At 40.7% G+C, this 19306-nt stretch overlaps 1 protein-coding gene and 1 long non-coding RNA gene across 7 annotated transcripts in view; one reads left to right on the top strand and one right to left on the bottom strand.

The window, feature by feature from the left end:
- LOC147870929 (paired box protein Pax-2-like) overlaps positions 1-12381 on the bottom strand; it is a 318072-nt gene extending 305691 nt beyond the window's left edge. For 2 of the 6 annotated variants that reach the window (XM_087341655.1, XM_087341652.1), the window contains exons 1-2: positions 12196-12381; positions 11070-11809 (exon numbers count right to left, since the gene is read on the bottom strand). The gene's annotated coding sequence lies outside the window, so the exon portion shown is untranslated. Of the gene's footprint in view, positions 1-11069; positions 11901-12195 lie in introns of those variants that run through there. The other 4 variants (XM_087341656.1, XM_087341650.1, XM_087341657.1 and 1 more) reach the window with 4 other exon arrangements.
- Positions 1-19306, top strand: part of LOC147870927 (uncharacterized) — a 474306-nt gene that overhangs the window by 432541 nt on the left and 22459 nt on the right. The window lies entirely within an intron of this gene.

The following is a 19306-nucleotide window of genomic DNA, read 5'->3' as shown; positions in this document are numbered from 1 at the left end:
ATTCATTACGAGAGAAGTTGCAAATCGTGGACGACCACCGCTAGGTGTCGCGCAGGTAGTGCGCGCGTATGACGAAGCGCCGAGAATATCACGCTCTGTAGTTAGCCAAAATTATTATTTCGGGCAGTCTATCACTGCGTTTAAAACGTTACGATTATGCATACAGCAACATCATTACAGGGGCGCGGAATTCAAAGACACGACAATGGTATCAAAATGTAACCTGACCCACAAACCCCAGTAGTAACGTTAAACAATCCAATTAGGAATGGGTATTGTGTGCATTTTGGCGTAAAATTCTATGGGATTCTAATGAAAATTCCTAATGCCTATGTAAAGAAGAGGTGTTGTTTAATTATAGATTAAGCTCGCAAAGAAAAAAGATGAAAAATTGCATAAAACGTTTTAGTCATTAAACCTGAAGGGCACTTGGGAAATCAAGGCGTAGTTGAAATTACGCGTTAAATCCGATTTTAAAGACTGTACTGCATAATATACGGCGAAGGATAGGGCCCACTGACGAGACTTTCGAAGAATGTGACGAGATTTGCGATTTTAAAAATTATTCCGTTAAATTTGAGCAGACAAAACAGTCGAATGCTGTGCTCGCATCTTGCTTGCCCCCATTCGGTGTTTAATGCGCCCACCAAGTTCTCAAATTACACGCGATGTGAGACCCAGAACGTAACAAGATTTAACAAATTTAAAGTTTCAAATACCTACTTCTGTAGGCCCTATGACAGTTTTATACTTCAATTAAATAAAGTGAAAATGTGTTTCAATAATATTCACATTTGTGTCTGCTTGCGGGAAAACAGACGAACGAAAAATATGTGCAGAGCTTAAGCTTAAAATTAGTAAAAGTAGGCGGTTGTGATTTTCACGTAAACACGATGGTTCCCAAAACAGTCGCCTGTTTGCCGAGCGGCCCTTATTAGACAAAGAGTTTGACAATCCTCATACAGAGGGATGGTCTCCGCGAACGAACAGTAGCAGATTGCAGACCTACGGAAACTAGGGACCTGTTAGGGACGGCTGTTGAAGCTAATAGAGACCTAAGTTTGGACGGAAAAAGAATTCTCCACCGTCGGATGACGGCGGTAATAAGAAACGGTTTTGAATTTTCAAAATTAGTGTTCATGCAAGAAAATTTGGCTTGCATTATTGAAGTCCTAAGTTGTTCGTTCAAATATCTTCAGTTTGCGTCGATGCAAATCAGTGTTATGTGTTCGCGCAAGAAACTTCAGACTGCAATGGTAAGATTCTATATAAATGTCAATGTTCTAATTACAGTAAACGACCAAATGACGGAATCATATAATTTTTTAAAACTGATACAAATCAAGTACGTCCTTCAGATTCAGTGGAAAACTAATATGGCACTTGAAGCTCCGGGATCTTTTGGAAATGAATTCTCATCCGTCCCCTTATGACATCGAAAATCATAAAATGATTTGGGCTATCTATCGCGAATAAATATCAAGTTATCCCCTGTTGCTTTTCTCTGTACAGCTTCCAGGTTCAATATACTGTTTTGCCTATGTTCCTGTAGAAGCTTAATAAAATTCATTTGAAATGCTTTATTCCATATAAAACACAAACAGTTACTAATTAATTATGTGTTCGTCTCATAGGAAATTTGTTACACAAGCGGTGAATGTTTATTTTAATGAAAGTGAAACACGTATGCATGTTTGACTAAGGATTCATATTATGAAAGCAAGTACAATTACAATATTAAATCAAAATGTATACATTGTTAATATTTCAAAAATACTCCGAACCACGTAGAATATAAGAAATAAGGGATGCAAATCATACAACATGCCATAATTAACCACTACAGCATAATAATTTCGCCTGTTTTGACGCTGGAGAATCTTGTATAATACAGAGTTTCATCATTTACTTACCACAAATGCTGCTAAGATGATAATTTAATGATCAGGTGTGGAACAGGGTGTGTAGTACGGAAGGGGATTATAATAAATTTTACAAAATTTAGTTGAGGAACCTAATGGGGAAAGACATATTCGTAGATATGATGACAATGTTAAAATGAATCTTGAGGGAAAAGGTGGGATGTGGAATGGATTTATCTGGCTCAGAAATATTGTAAACTTGATATGAGCCCTCGAAGGTGAGGGATATCTTGATGAGGCAGCAGGTGCGACAGCGCCTAACCGCGGTGTCCAGTTGCCCCTCAAAATAGAAACTTTGAATTTGTCACCGATATACTTCATAGCGTGTCAAAGTAAAGCATGGGTTTACAGATGCTTGAGTTACTTATAATTTTTTTTTTTCTGAGAGAAAAAGTGTGATAAAGAACACTAACTGGTTAGTCCTGTAAACGCCCATCCGATCCAAAACGAAAACAAAATGTCGCTGGTTTTACACAAGAACACAGAGCAGAGTGTTTACTGAGTATGCAAGACAGAAAATAGACATACGGACTTTCTGCAACTTTTCAGAAACAGAACAACAGATTGGTCACGCGTAGGTACATATGAGGTGCCTCTCACTCAAATTTGTTATGCAGAAAATGTGTGTCGGGGCGTAGGTTTATAACCTCCCGAATGCTAAATTTGACTACCGTGTTAATTTTAAAATATTAAATTTCCGAAATAAAAGATGTACATATACTAGAGATAAAATTAATTAAACTTACTATTTAATGAGAAGCTTGTTGTGTTGGACACTCAAATAGTCGGAGGAGCTGACGTGCAATAGAACAATCAGATAGGAAATATATACAAAGTTTTGGGAAGGAAACCAACTGTAAACCACACATACGGAATATCGAGAAAAATATTAATTTGTTTGTCGACTCTGAATATATAGGTCTATACGTCGTGTCGGATTAAATTTGAATACCATCATGAATAATGATTATAAAACAGAGCGTGACTGCCGTGGTCGATTTTAAGTTACCACACCAGGATCTACATAAACGGGTTGATAAAAACTATGAAAGGCATAAATCCAACACCTAACATTCAAAAACCGAGTTATCACCTAACTTTACGCTACAGTGTTACTGTCAACCTAACCGTTCAGTCACAATCCAGAATTTGTTGTAACTGTGCTAAAAGGAATTCTTATTTGTGATACCACATGAATAAAATTTAAAATTCAAGGATTCTGCATTGAATCTTGGCTAGCAGGGAAGGAGGGACAAGTTATTAAACCGAAACTTATGGAAATTGGACGTAAAAACCCGAACTGCATTTTCTTGGCTCAGCGTCACGTCCGCTTTCATTGTCACTGTTCCATCTCCTACTGTTGTCATCAGCGCCTAGTACAATCCCCCTACGACCCCAACAGCCAAGTGCCCGAATGTCAAATTGAAATTCTGGCAACTGTATTAAAATAAATCTACCAAAGTGTGCATCACATAAACACATATCTAGGACAAAGAAATAAGTTGGTGTAAGATTTGAGGTTTTCACAGCGGTGAGTATGAAGATTTCCGTCTTCTGGGTTATTGCGCTGTGTAGTCTGGCGATGTTAACCAACGTTTCGGAGGTCATACTGCCTCCATCATCAGAGTATAAAGATTTCGGTCTTCTGGGTTGTTGCGCTGTGTAGTCTGGTAGATGTTTACCAACGTTTCGGAGGTCATACTGCCTCCATCATCAGAGTATAAAGATTTCGGTCTTCTGGGTTGTTGCGCTGTGTAGTCTGGTAGATGTTTACCAACGTTTCGGAGGTCATACTGCCTCCATCATCAGGACGATGAGTATGAAGATTTCTGTCTTCTGGGTTGTTGCGCTGTGTAGTCTGGTCGATGTTAACCAACGTTTCAGAGGTCATACTGCCTCCGTCATCAGGGCGATGAGTATGAAGATTTCGGTCTTCTGGGTTGTTGCGCTGTGTAGTCTGGCGATGTTAACCAACGTTTCGGAGGTCATACTGCCTCCATCATCAGAGTATAAAGATTTCGGTCTTCTGGGTTGTTGCGCTGTGTAGTCTGGTCGATGTTTACCAACGTTTCGGAGGTCATACTGCCTCCATCATCAGGACGATGAGTATGAAGATTTCTGTCTTCTGGGTTGTTGCGCTGTGTAGTCTGGTCGATGTTAACCAACGTTTCGGAGGTCATACTGCCTCCATCATCAGAGTATAAAGATTTCGGTCTTCTGGGTTGTTGCGCTGTGTAGTCTGGTCGATGTTTACCAACGTTTCGGAGGTCATACTGCCTCCATCATCAGGACGATGAGTATGAAGATTTCTGTCTTCTGGGTTGTTGCGCTGTGTAGTCTGGTCGATGTTAACCAACGTTTCAGAGGTCATACTGCCTCCATCTTCAGGGCGATGAGTATGAATATTTCCGTCTTCTGGGTTGTTGCGCTGTGTAGTCTGGTCGATGTTAACCAACGTTTCGGAGGTCATACTGCCTCCGTCATCAGAGTATGAAGATTTCTGTCTTCTGGGTTGTTGCGCCGTGTAGTCTGGTCGATGTTAACCAACGTTTCAGAGGTCATACTGCCTCCATCTTCAGGGCGATGAGTATGAAGATTTCTGTCTTCTGGGTTGTTGCGCTGTGTAGTCTGGTCGATGTTTACCAACGTTTATTAGGTCATACTGCCTCCGTCATCAAAGTATGAAGATTTCTGTCTTCTGGGTTGTTGCGCCGTGTAGTCTGGTCGCTGTTAACCAACGTTTCAGAGGTCATACTGCCTCCATCTTCAGGGCGATGAGTATGAAGATTTCTGTCTTCTGGGTTGTTGCGCTGTGTAGTCTGGTCGATGTTTACCAACGTTTATTAGGTCATACTGCCTCCGTCATCAGAGTATGAAGATTTCTGTTTTCTGGATTGTTGCGCCGTGTAGTCTGGTCGATGTTAACCAACGTTTCAGAGGTCATACTGCCTCCATCTTCAGGGCGATGAGTATGAAGATTTCTGTCTTCTGGGTTCTTGCGCTGTATAGTCTGGTCGATGTTTACCAACGTTTATTAGGTCATACTGCCTCCGTCATCAGAGTATGAAGATTACCGTCTTCTGGGTTGTTGCGCTGTGTAGTCTGGTCGATGTTTACCAACGTTTCAGAGGTCATACTGCCTCCATCATCAGGACGATGAGTATGGAGATTTCTGTCTTCTGGGTTGTTGCGCCGTGTAGTCTGGTCGATGTTAACCAACGTTTCAGAGGTCATACTGCCTCCATCTTCAGGGCGATGAGTATGAAGATTTCTGTCTTCTGGGTTGTTGCGCCGTGTAGTCTGGTCGATGTTTACCAACGTTTCATAGGTCATACTGCCTCCGTCATCAGAGTATGAAGATTTCTGTCTTCTAGGTTGTTGCGCCGTGTAGTCTGGTCGATGTTTACCAACGTTTCATAGGTCATACTGCCTCCGTCATCAGAGTATGAAAATTTCCGTCTTCTGGGTTGTTGCGCTGTGTAGTCTGGTCGATGTTTACCAACGTTTCAGAGGTCATACTGCCTCCGTCATCAGAGTATGAATATTTCCGTCTTCTGGGATGTTGCGCTGTGTAGTCTGGTCGATGTTAACCAACGTTTCATAGGTCATACTGCCTCCATCATCAGAGTATGAAGATTTCGGTCTTCTGGGTTGTTGCGCTGTGTAGTCTGGTCGATGTTTACCAACGTTTCGGAGGTCATACTGCCTCCATCATCAGGACGATGAGTATGAAGATTTCTGTCTTCTGGGTTGTTGCGCTGTGTAGTCTGGTCGATGTTAACCAACGTTTCAGAGGTCATACTGCCTCCATCTTCAGGGCGATGAGTATGAATATTTCCGTCTTCTGGGTTGTTGCGCTGTGTAGTCTGGTCGATGTTAACCAACGTTTCGGAGGTCATACTGCCTCCGTCATCAGATTATGAAGATTTCTGTCTTCTGGGTTGTTGCGCCGTGTAGTCTGGTCGATGTTAACCAACGTTTCAGAGGTCACACTGCCTCCATCATCAGGGCGATTAAAAATATGAAGATTTCCGTCTTCTGGGTTGTTGCGCTTTGTAGTCTGGTCGATGTTAACCAACGTTTCAGAGGTCATACTGCCCCCGTCATCAGGGCGATTAAAAGTATGAAGATTTCCGTCTTCTGGGTTGTTGAGCTGTGTAGTCTGGTCGATGTTTACCAACGTTTCGGAGGTCATGCTGCCTCCATCATCGGGGCGATGAGTATGAAGATTTCTGTCTTCTGGGTTGTTGCGCTGCATAGTATGGTCGATGTTTACCAACGTTTCAGATGTCCTACTGCCTCCGTCATCAGGGCGATGAAACGTTGGTTAACATCGACCAGACTACACGGCGCAACAACCCAGAAGACAACAATCTTCAAATCTGTTGGTTTTTGAATCCTAAAAATTATAATTAATTACCAAGGTTCTCTACAGACGAGTATTCAACAGAATGTCTGTCAGTTTCGCAGATGTGCCGTGTGCAGTGTTGGACTCCCCCTGGCGGAAGTAGACTTAGGAGCTACCGCGCCTCTAAACCCACAAACACACACATACTCCATTCGAAAACACGGACAGTATTTTAAAATATGCCACGGCCGTCTCCTTTTAAATCAATGACGTCGTCATTTGTGAACAACGTGATTTTCTGTCGGACCAAATCCAATATTCGAAAATTCAATTTTCAGTACAAAGTGGGATCCAATTCAAATGAGACAAGTTCTGAATTGTCCGTACTCCATTCGTGGAAACAAATGAGGCAAAGAAAGATTTTACTTATTAATATTTCAAACAAAAACTTTAATCCTGTTGGGACAAGACGCCTCAGTCATGTAGCAGGCAGTCGGTATTATAGCCGCTCAGTTTTATAGGAGCTTCGCTCCTTGGTAATCACTTGACTCTCTTCAGGGGTGTTAACGGTATGTAACTCCCGACAACGAGAGGCTTCCTTTATCGCTGAATATAATACTTTATTTATAAGCAATTTAATTATTTAAGAATGAATACATATGTGCAGATGATAATATTTGGCTTTAGCCACAAGACGATGATCTCAGAACTGTTGGGTTTGCGTGCGGCTACCTCAAAAGTTTGTTGAAGAGTCCCCTCTCAACCTATTTAATGCATAAAGTCCAGCAACATTATCTGCTGAGTCACAATGAATCATCAAGTCTAACTAACTTTCTACACATTTCCGCCATAATAATATGACACTTGGGACTACACCCAATTCACGACAGTTTATTGCCCAGGTGTAGAAACACAAGACTCCTGGGAACCGAAGGTCCTCGGACTTCTTTGTCCTAAACAGTTAGGTATATCGTATGCCATGAACTAGAAGTAAACATCCCAGTATTACCCTCCAAACACAACAACAAGTTAGAATTTTGAAACGAAAAGTAAAAAAAGAAATTCAGCCTAATAAAATAATAAAAGAACTAAATGGTAGGATCAAATTACCTCAGCAGAAGATGTAATTTGGACCGTTACAGTATTGATAAACAGTACTTTGTTGGACGTATGATTAAAGGCGGCTTTGCTCAAATGATAGGCTACTTGTGTCCACCAGAAAAATAGACAGACATGTCGGAGCTTTATTTTCATTGCACTATTCACAGCGGAGTACGGCACTGGCTTTATTTGCAGACAGAAAGAAAGAGAAACAAAGCAATGATGGAAAAAATCCAGCTGAAATCGCCGTGAATCGTTGAAATAAAATCTTTGTCCGTGTTAGTGCAGGTGATCATAGTTTTTCACCAAATGGCGGTAAAAATTAATTCCGCAATTTTTCAGAAACACGATGTGAACTGTGAACTTCTACGCAGTAACTAGTAACACTAAGTAACGGTTTACTTAAATAAACTTGAAACTGATATAAAAACATAGGAAAAAAATTTCTTATTCCTAATTCCAAGGAAAGTCACGAATATATATATATATATATATACATATATAATGTGTGTGTGTGTGTGTGTGTGTGAATTTTATAATCATAATGACATTTTGAATTCAAATCTGACAGAAGGGACAACAGACCTCAGTATGGGGCATACATGATGTTCCGGTGAGACGTTCTTAACTTGAAATCTAAAATTAGATACCTTGTTTTATTTCGTAACAACGGATTACGCCAACTTTGCAGACAGATGTCTGTACATACCCATGGTTCCTACGTATATCTGCATGTGAGAAATGGCGCAAATCATGCGTTATTTTCGGGTTAAGTGTTTCGCTGGAACACGAAGGGATCTCTAGAGGATATAGGTGCCACATTAACAAGGGCAAATCAACTTTCGGTCCGTGAGCGTCTAATTTATAATCTAATCATTGAACTTCAAATTTTCATGGCAAGAGTGAGTGGTCAATACCATTTCACGGGAGAAAATACAACAGGAAAATTACGTAACAATCCCAAAACGAAATACAATTACAGTTATGGCTACAGAATTTCTGTAGTAATACAGTATGATTCCAAATTAAGTACCTCTTCAAACTTTCAATTTTGCTTAAGAATGCATCATCAGATACGTCAAAGAAAATCAGAAAGGCTGGAACTCAATGCTTTAAATCAGATTAGTCATACAATGTCTGGAAAAAATACATTTCCAGGCGCGTTTGAATCCAGTAGCTTTGACAATATATTATTCCATCTGTCTGTCTGCGTGTAACGACTCCATAAGGGCTGGACGGATATTCATGAAATTTTATATAGGCCCTTTTCACTAAATTTTATCGAATATTTAAATCTTTGTTAAAACCACACAACAATAACGATAACTTTACACAAGAACCTACAAGCATTTCCGATCAGAACTGACTCGGTGTGGTATTCCCAGATACCTTCACTACAATGTTCACTTTCTTTATCATGGCTTCTATGGTTATTCCGTTATATCATGAAGGTTAGAGTCTTCTGGGATATTGCACGCTGTAATCTCAACGAAGTTAACCGACCTTTCAGAGGTAGCCTTGATAAAGAACCTCTGGAAATAAGAAGATTTCTGTCTTCTGGGTTGTTGCGCTGTGTAGTCTGGTCGATGTTTAACAACGTTTCAGAGGTCATACTGCCTCCGTCATCAGGGCAGACTAGACCAGACTACACAGCGCAACAACCCAGAAGACAGAAATCTTCATACTAAGAATCGCCCTGATGATGGAGGCAGTATGACCCCAGAAACGTTGTTAAACATCGACCAGACTACACAGCGCAACATCCCAGAAGACAGAAATCTTCATACTCAGCGCTGAGAAAACTTCAAATATCGCCCTGAAGATGGAGGCAGTGTGACCTCCGAAACGTTGTTAAACATCTACCAGACTACACAGCGCAACAACCCAGAAGACAGAAATCTTCATACTCACCGCTATGAAAACTTCAAATATCGCCCTGAAGATGGAGGCAGTATGACCCCCGAAACGTTGTTAAACATCGACCAGACTACACAGCGCAACAACCCAGAAGACAGAAATCTTCATACTCAGCGCTAAGAAAACTTCAAATATCGCCCTGAAGATGGAGGCAGTATGACCATCGAAACGTTGTTAAACATCGACCAGACTACACAGCGCAACAACCCAGAAGACGGAAATCTTCATTCTCACCGCTATGAAAACTTCAAATCTTACAACCTCTGGGAAGCCTGCCAACTTCTGTAAGACTACACGGCGCAATATCCCAGAAGGCTGTGATCTTCATGCACGCCGACTTGGGAAACTTTATTTTCACTTATTACATCTTCTTCTCATCTAAACCTCGCTGTATAATCCTCCTGTATTTTGTGCCACAATCTAATCATCGTTATACTACCAGGCGAAGAATACAAATTATAAAGATCCTCATAATGAAATTATCTCAGATCTCCTACTACTTCCTTTATCTAAGGTCAGACATTCTCCTAAAGATTTTATTCCCGAACACAATCAAAATGTTCCAATACGTTGCACCCTTAGATTTGCAGAGCGACACATACCTCTGTTTTGCACTGTGCCACAACACATGGCGTGCGTACTTTATGGACGTGCGTGAAGGAACAAAACCAAGTGGTTTTGCTCGTTCAGTCACTAAAACACCACAATTAGGGGTGCTCCCCCGCTGCGCGGGGGAGCAAGACGGTGGGCTCATAATCCTGTCAGCATCAGATCTTTTCGAAAGCTGGAAAGAAAAATCCCATTACGTTTAACCTACGCATTCTCCACTGAAACTGGAATGTTTTCTCTAATACACGTTCCAGAGGGCGGTTCTCGCCTTATTTATTTGCTTATTAGTGGTATAGAGTTTGTTTTAAATGGACAATTTAAAATAAATTTTAGACTCATTTTCCGCTCTGTGAAATTTCGCAAATTTTAGATGGAACACAACTATTCGGAATAAGATGGTTGCCTTCTGGGTTGCAGCGCCGTGTCGTCTCGTAGGGGTTTACGTTTCAGACTACACGACGCTACAACCCAGAAGTCGGCCATTTTCTTACCCATCGCCGTGAGAACCTCAAACTCTACTATTCGGAAGACGTACACACACAGGTGGGAAAATAATATTAAAATTTATCTTACAGAAATATGGTAGGAGGATGAGGACTTGGCTTTATTTTGATCAGGATACGAATCGGTATCGGGCTTTTGCGAACACGGTAATGAACCTTCAGGTTCTATAAACGGACTATTTGCGCTTCTTATATGAGCATTAACGAACTGAAAATAAGATTCAATAATAAATTGTATGCTGTAGAAATGTTACGTTAAGCGTAAACTTCCAAATTTTTCATGAAATATTTTGGTCGTGTGACAGCAAAATTGAGCTTCATGAAAAGGTATTTTCTCTCTTCACCATCAGTATTTCCACTGCGTCAACCCAACCCTGGCGTTAATAATCAGTGGCCGGTAAATGAAATTTAATATTCACCTACAATTACTACCAAGAAAAATATCCCCTACTTACGAGTTCATGGGTTTATGTCACGACAGATACGGTTGGTAACAACTCAAATAAATAAACTTTAATACTTCTAGTGTTACTAACGTCATATTGCTAATCATTGGTTTATTTCCATTCATGTCTTCTCAGTCTCTTTATGCCAATAGTTCATAGCGATCCCAGTTTACATGAAGATTAAAATGGAACATGTTCCATCTTCCCTTGAGATCCATTATACCTTCTGTCCTTGCTCCGTCTCTCCATTTTCGTTCTATTATTGTACATCTTCTGTATCCCGCCACGGTGGTCTAGCGGTTAGAACGCTGGCCTTGTAATCCTGGGGTCTCGGGTTCGATTTATAACTTGTGTTGGGCAAGGCCGTGGTCTAGGCAACACGGAGTTTTCCTCCGTGGCATCCCAACAATTACTCCATTCACACACAGAAGAAGGCAATGGCAAACCACTTCTGGATCATCTGCCAAGAACGTATATGAACAGGTCCCAGTCCGAGAAGAGAAAAGGATGGAAGGATCCTGTTCATATGGACCTGTCGTCAGACAGAACACTAAATAATAATAAATAAATAGGTTACAGTTACATCTCTTGAACTAAGGGTCCGGTAAGACTATAATATGACAGACAAAGACAGAGAATGCGTGTCGAGAGAAAGAGTGAGATGAGGTGAATCTAAGAAGGGGGACAGATATTATTAAGACGGGTCACAGGCTAAAACGTTCCCCAAGAAACCTGTTCTATTTCCTTCCTTGTCTTGACCGACAGAGGTCACTGATCGAGACCCGAACAAGATTTGTTCCCTGTTTATCTTACGCAGAATGACTTTTAGTGAGGTTTGAGATTCCGAGGGCGAATGGTATGTGCGATGGTGCCAGCAAGAACCTTCGAAACGTCGGTAAACTTCTACCAGACTACACGGAGCAACATCCTATGAGTCACCTCTGTTCCCTGCGTTGTTATGACCTAAAAACAAACATCGATTAAATATCATTGCATGAAATGAGAACTATGGCTTTCGCGGAACATAAAAGGTCGGGGTAAAATCACGAAATTTTTTTTTGGAAAATCTCGGTCTCGGCTGAAATTCGAAGCAAGCATGTCCTGTACACGTAAGAAGTGTTACCGCCTCATAGACGGATTAGTTCTCTTTCACCATTAAGATTGTTTCAGAAAAAGCAGATGATAGTTGAAGTTCGTTAAAAGTTTTATTCTTAGATTTAGACAAAAGATAAATTTTGTTTCTTCCCTTATGACATTTCGCGGGCGTGTTTAAAAAGGTTAACGGTCATATATTAAAGGTTTTATTTATGTGCAATGTACGATTCTCAGAATAAACACAGATTATTTACCTTAAAAGCATTAACCAGTTGATCTTTGTCACAGAGACAAGTTGTGGTTTCTTTGAGGAAGAAGGGACGTTTCCATTTAGAACTTCATCCTTTCATAACAACGCAAACCAACGTACACTCGTCTGAAGTTCCCTGTCGGTCCAACCCGACTTTTTATAAGACATCACGAAGAGTCCGCGTTCACGAACTGAAAATCTAAAAGTAATATAACATTTCCCAAGATGTTGTATAATTCTATATTGAATCTTGGGTAGAAATTACAAGACTACACTCTGACACGTTCACAAGCCTTGTAGGATGAACCAGTTTTTATGAAATATCCTTCCGAACAAATTCGACTGTCTGTCGTAGAAATTAACTTGGAGGCCTATCACTACGATCTCCTGCAATATAGGCATCCCTTTCTTACCACCCCTAAACAATGTACGTGACTGTAGTGATCAATGACGCCCGACGACTAAGCCGCCTATATATATATATACATACGACATACGACATACGACATACAAACAGACGTGGCGGAATTTGTTAATTTTGGAAACCAGAAACTAAATAAGTTTAAATATTGCAGAGCCGAGTGAGAATTGGACATGTCAGAAGCGTTGCATCGTTGCTTGTCCCTTTGAAGCGAGAACTCGTCCGAATCGTGTTTAAGAATTCGGTCCGTACCGCGAAGAAAACACTTCACTTCACCATTACAAATATCAACTGGTTAACGCTGTTTAAAGATTGACAGTAGAACCACGGTTTCCGGAGAATCTGACGTAAATACGTCTTTGTATTTGAGTTATATTTAGGCAATAAATACAATGAAAGGAAGTTTATATATTGGCTTTATTCTAAATACTCCCTTTATACACGCTTTACAATTGAGTATCTCTGCATAGTATGACGCAATGCGCAGACGCAGAAGTAGCGTGCAGTGCGATGCGCCTTTGTTCGTTTAAATAAATGTTTGTAGAACCTAAACCGTTCGTGATATGTAAAATCTGAAAACAGATTTGGAAAGCTCATGACGTAATACGTATTTCGTACGCAATATGTCCAGATCCATCTCTTACGGTTTTCGAGAGGCGGGAGCTTAACGCGCCAGATACTTCGAAAATTGTACGCATTTGTTCATTAAATTTACAATAAATGTATAAACAATTATAATTACAACAAAATACATTACAGATTCTTAAAGGTCTTCATTTACTGATCATTTTACATATACGTTACATCACCCTTACTCTTACCATTCCTGAGGAATTAACGTTTAAATGTGTCTCGGCGCTGGATCTTACGCTGATTTGCCGAATGACCCTTCCGTATAGACGAATTTACGTCATTAAAGTACACGTTCCTTCTCAACATGGCAACGCTGGAGACAGATGGCCCCAAGCAAAGTGGCGAAGCGACCTCCCCCTTCCGGTCAGCTGACTTCGTGATTCATGTGCGCACAGCAGTTTACCTTAACACGTGGGATAAATCAGATGGAAGATTCCGAACCGCGGGTGTTCTCCGATTTTAAATGCCTTTAAAATTTTAAGGAATAATTTTATAAACACTGTCCTTCGTCAGATGCCTTTGATTTCGAAATATCTGTCGTCTCTTTGTGTGATAGTTTCCTCTGACAACAGATTTTAAGAGTATTTAAGGTAGACGCATTCTCGTAACCTCATCGGATGTTCCTCGTTCCCAGGGTAACAGCTCCGATCGGGCGCCCACTATCGTGAACAGTGAACAAGGCAGAGCGTACGTACACTGAGTAGCAACCATAATGGGACTTAATGTGGGGAAATTACCGTCAGTTGTACTCCTCTCCACACTTAAATGGGATTTTAAATACTGTTAAGTTGGCTTAAGCGTATTGATGGAGTCGCCTAAGACATGAACGTGGTTGCACGCGGTGTCTCAGATGGTCCGAATCACTGAAGCGAGAATCGAACTCAGGACAGGGACCCCAAGTCTAGCCCGAGATCCCAGGAACGTCATCGACCTTGCAAAAGCGACCGTGGAACAGGTTTTCGTTGTGGCAAACGGTAGATGGGCGAGCATCGAACTCAGGACAGTCTCAAGTAATCGCAGATGGAAATACAAATTATAATTCGAATCTTTAGAATGCTTAAAGTTTAGATTAAATATTACAGTACAAAGCTAGACGGAATGAAATCACGTCGATGTGCAGTCGGAGTATTGGTGACGCAGACTGTGTCGGGGACAGGGGCGTGGCTTTCCTTCCTCTCTCGTGATTGGCCGGCTTCAGTTTGTAGTTGCCATGATGGCTCGTCCTTGTGAGGCTCTAGTCTTTCTGATTGTGTGGTGGTGCTCGTGTGTTTAAACTGTGAAGAAGTGTGCGTGATACATCGTAACAGAATACATTAATCGAGAGTCATATGTTTTAGTTTCTTTTAATTCTTGAAGATCAAGCGCGCTTGGTAGCAGAATGTAGTGCATTAGCATATTACATACAAGTGTTTCTTACTGTCTGACTGTAGTTTCGTTCTCTCGTTGTGGTTACGATTCCTTTCATAGTTCGTGCTTCTCGGTTAAACGTGTGTAAGAGGTCCATAGATCTACGTGTTTGAATTAGCTGTAGATGAATCATAAAACGGATTTTCGTCCCTGCATTATTGTTCAGTCTTTGGATCCTTATCCGAGTAATTAAAACGGTGATATGTAGTGGAAATTTTATAAAAAGTGTCGGCTCAAACACGGCTGAAGTCCTTCATTTTAAAAGCCCAGTATATTACTGGGTGATGTGTTTGAAGATTATTTTTTCGTGTTACCTCGTACGAAGCGTGTGTATGCCTCCGCGCCCTGATGATGGAAGGAGTAAACAAATGTGAAATGTCTGTCATCTTCAGTGCAGGGGTGAACAAAGGCTCAGTTTCACAGACATTGACCGCCTCATTCCATCGCAAGTACCAAGAATGTGTCTGTAGTTTCCATATAAATCCTAACACACTTTAATAATTCTTGTTTCTTAAGTAAACAAAACTGAGATTTCGCAAGTCGTTCAAGAGGATCTGTTAACTTTCCAGTGGGTGCCGTGTAGCTGTTAAGTATTACCGCTCGCCTGTACTTTTGTAATTATTACACACGATCAACTTCACTGGCGTAGGTTCGTAGAACGTAAATTATCGCATAAATAAATTCGTCTGCGCCACAAATGGATCGATACATTTATAATCCTTTTGCCAGACAAACTCATATTGGATTTATTTTTTTCTGAGTGCTTCCAAGCAAATACTACGAATGTGCAATGGTGTACAACGATTTACTTAGAACGACATTTTAGATTAGTCTATCAGTTCTTCTAAATAATATTTAAATATACAGTTAGTACCTAAATAAAAACGTCTTTATAGCAACAATCCATTTGTTAATGTTGTTTATTTTGAGCACATAAATTCATTGTGTGGGAAAAATATAGATTTGTTTACCGTTAAAGTATATGGTGCAGGGAAATGATGACGGGTAGGCCACGGTCTTGCTATTCATGGAAAATAATGTTAACAAATTGACCCTTGTGAGTTTTCAGCGAACCCTCTGAAACACGAAGTAGATTTGTAGATATTTAAGAATCCAGTTAATACTTCAAAGAAAATACCAAACATCACCACTAGTTCAAGCCTCCCCCCCCCCCCCAAAAAAATAAATGCACAGATATAACAGCTACCTTAACGTTCTTGACGAATTCATACGTACAAATACAAAGCGAGAGAGAAAATAACCCAGGAGTTAACAGAATGTCTCCCATTTAATTATCCGTCAGGCTGCCTGTTAAAGGACATGATGCAGCTACTAACCAGTGAAATGTAAATGGTTACTGATATAACTGTTAATGTCAGTTACCAGTTCCTGTTATTTAAATAACAGCAGGAAACTGGTTGCTGGTAATTCAGCTGCCGACCTCAGCTACTGTTCAGTGAAAAGTGATCGGGATCTCCACTAACAGCGACATGGCAGTTATCAGTTCCACTAATTCAAACAGTTGCTGCAAATAACCAGTTATTGGAAAGTGCAGCTACTAACCACTGAAATGTAAATGGCTACTGATATAACTGTTATTGTCAGTTACCAGTTCCTGTTATTTAAATAACAGCAGGAAACTGGTTGCTGGTAATTCAGCTGCCGACCTCAGCTACTGTTCAGTGAAACGTGATCGGGATCTCCACTAACAGCGACGTGGCAGTTATCAGTTCCACTAATTCAAACAGTTGCTGCAAATAACCAGTTATTCGAAAGTGCAGCTACTAACCACTGAAATGTAAATGGCTACTGATATAACTGTTATTGTCAGTTACCAGTTCCTGTTATTTAAATAACAGCAGGAAACTGGTTGCTGGTAATTCAGCTGCCGACCTCAGCTACTGTTCAGTGAAAAGTGATCGGGATCTCCACTAACAGCGACATGGCAGTTATCAGTTCCACTAATTCAAACAGTTGCTGCAAATAACCAGTTATTGGAAAGTGCAGCTACTAACCACTGAAATGTAAATGGCTACTGATATAACTGTTATTGTCAGTTACCAGTTCCTGTTATTTAAATAACAGCAGGAAACTGGTTGCTGGTAATTCAGCTGCCGACCTCAGCTACTGTTCAGTGAAACGTGATCGGGATCTCCACTAACAGCGACGTGGCAGTTATCAGTTCCACTAATTCAAACAGTTGCTGCAAATAACCAGTTATTGGAAAGTGCAGCTACTAACCACTGAAATGTAAATGGCTACTAATATAACTGTTATTGTCAGTTACCAGTTCCTGTTATTTAAATAACAGCAGGAAACTGGTTGCTGGTAATTCAGCTGCCGACCTCAGCTACTGTTCAGTGAAACGTGATCGGGATCTCCACTAACAGCGACGTGGCAGTTATCAGTTCCACTAATTCAAACAGTTGCTGCAAATAACCAGTTATTGGAAAGTGCAGCTACTAACCACTGAAATGTAAATGGCTACTGATATAACTGTTATTGTCAGTTACCAGTTCCTGTTATTTAAATAACAGCAGGAAACTGGTTGCTGGTAATTCAGCTGCCGACCTCAGCTACTGTTCAGTGAAACGTGATCGGGATCTCCACTAACAGCGACGTGGCAGTTATCAGTTCCACTAATTCAAACAGTTGCTGCAAATAACCAGTTATTGGAAAGTGCAGCTACTAACCACTGAAATGTAAATGGCTACTGATATAACTGTTATTGTCAGTTACCAGTTCCTGTTATTTAAATAACAGCAGGAAACTGGTTACTGGTAATTCAGCTGCCGACCTCAGGTACTGTTCAGTGAAACGTGATCGGGATCTCCACTAACAGCGATATGGCAGTTATCAGTTCCACTAATTCAAACAGTTGCAGCAAATAACCAGTTATTGGAAAGTGCAGCTACTAACCAGTTAAATGTAAATTGCTACTGATATAACTGTTAATGTCAGTTGCCAGTTCCTGTTATTTAAATAACAGCAGGAAACTGGTTGCTGGTAATTCAGCTGCCGACCTCAGCTACTGTTCAGTGAAAAGTGATCGGGATCTCCACTAACAGCGACATGGCAGTTATCAGTTCCACTAATTCAAACAGTTGCTGCAAATAACCAGTTATTGGAAAGTGCAGCTAACCAGTGAAATGTAAATGGCTACTGATATAACTGTTAATGTCAGTTACCAGTTCCTATTATTTAAATAACTGCAGCAAACTGGTTACTGGTAATTCAGCTGCCGACCTCAGCTACTGTTCAGTGAAACGTGATCGGGATCTCCACTAACAGCGACATGGCAGTTATCAGTTCCACTAATTCAAAAATAACCAGTTATTGGAAAGTGCATCTCCTAACCAGTGAAATGTACACAGTGACGCAAGCAATATCTGATCTGAATATAGTATTTGTCGATAACCGTGGTTATTAGTAACAGTTATCAAGTCACTGTTATAGAAATATCACTCATTTCAATCACTGTTTCTTATGAGAATTATGCGATACCACACATTGGGCAAAAAGCAGTTGCTGGATATTAAAGCAGGTGGAACTTAGTATTATCGCTGTCTGGCTACAGCTGATCTGTTTGTTGCTGCTGTTTCATTCCGACACGATTTCTAGTCTGACTCAGTCCCAGCTTTGTCAGAAACACAGAAGGGATTCATGTTCACGCTCGTAAAGCTACATCCTCCATATGGACACGACTTCATTCACTGTTTGTGAAGCAATGATAACGCCCTCTGTGGCTGCGATAGTAACGTGAGCAGTTCCATGTATCGGCAAGTACTGTTGATTTCCATGTGCTTGGCAACACTGTATATACTCGCTTTGCACATCAGCACTGACCAGCAGCTTCGTACGTCTGCGCGGAGTGAAACCTCTCTCCCTCTCGGGCGAGCTAGCTCAACTACAGCTGTTACCACGGGAATTGCAAGATGGCCGCGAGCGAACTGCACCTCGTAGTCCCTTCAGACGAGTCTTCATGCAAAGGTCTGTCTTAAGAACGTTCTCAAACACGAGGTACTTGCTGCCTCCATCATCATGGCTATCGATTCTCATTGCAACAGCCGAGGTGGGTCCAATTTTATTAAATAAATTGAGTATTGCTCTAAGTAGGTGAATGCACAGATGATAAACGTGGTCTTTTATTGGGCTGTTTAGAAGCCGGAGTGTGTAACTTATTACAAGGAAATATTTATGTAATAAACAAGTCTTCTTCAACCTACAAAAGGAAGACTTTTATCAAAATAGTGTAAATTTAAAGCGAAATTTTGTCATTCCTCAGGATGTTACGACATAATGAGCACGAATGTAAAAATTAAAATAAAATTGCTACGACTTAAATCTTTGAATACAAGCCAGGTCTTCATCATCTCCATTTTCCCCTTGGGTTTACATCAGACAAGTGTATTTTGTTAATGAATAAGTTCACTACGGCGTATCTAATGAAAGTTTTTGCGTGTAGGTTTATCATACTGCCGGTACAGTAGAACACCACTGTAACGCGGGTAGCGGTGGACAGGGGTAAACCCGCGTTATAATGTACTGCGCATGCGCATTATTTTGTATAAGTGACTATATGACAGGTACACACGTACCTTCTTGAGGAGTTGTTGACCCTGAGATCACTGGCTGTGTTTGTAAAGGTTGAAGG

This window comes from Zootermopsis nevadensis, unplaced genomic scaffold (genome assembly GCF_977971745.1).
Source record: "Zootermopsis nevadensis isolate Lab colony 2312 unplaced genomic scaffold, Znev_1.0 Znev_ptg000083l, whole genome shotgun sequence".
NCBI lineage: Eukaryota > Metazoa > Arthropoda > Insecta > Blattodea > Termopsidae > Zootermopsis > Zootermopsis nevadensis.
The sequence above is the reverse complement of the archived record's forward strand: the minus strand, read 5'-3'. Positions and strand labels throughout refer to the sequence as shown.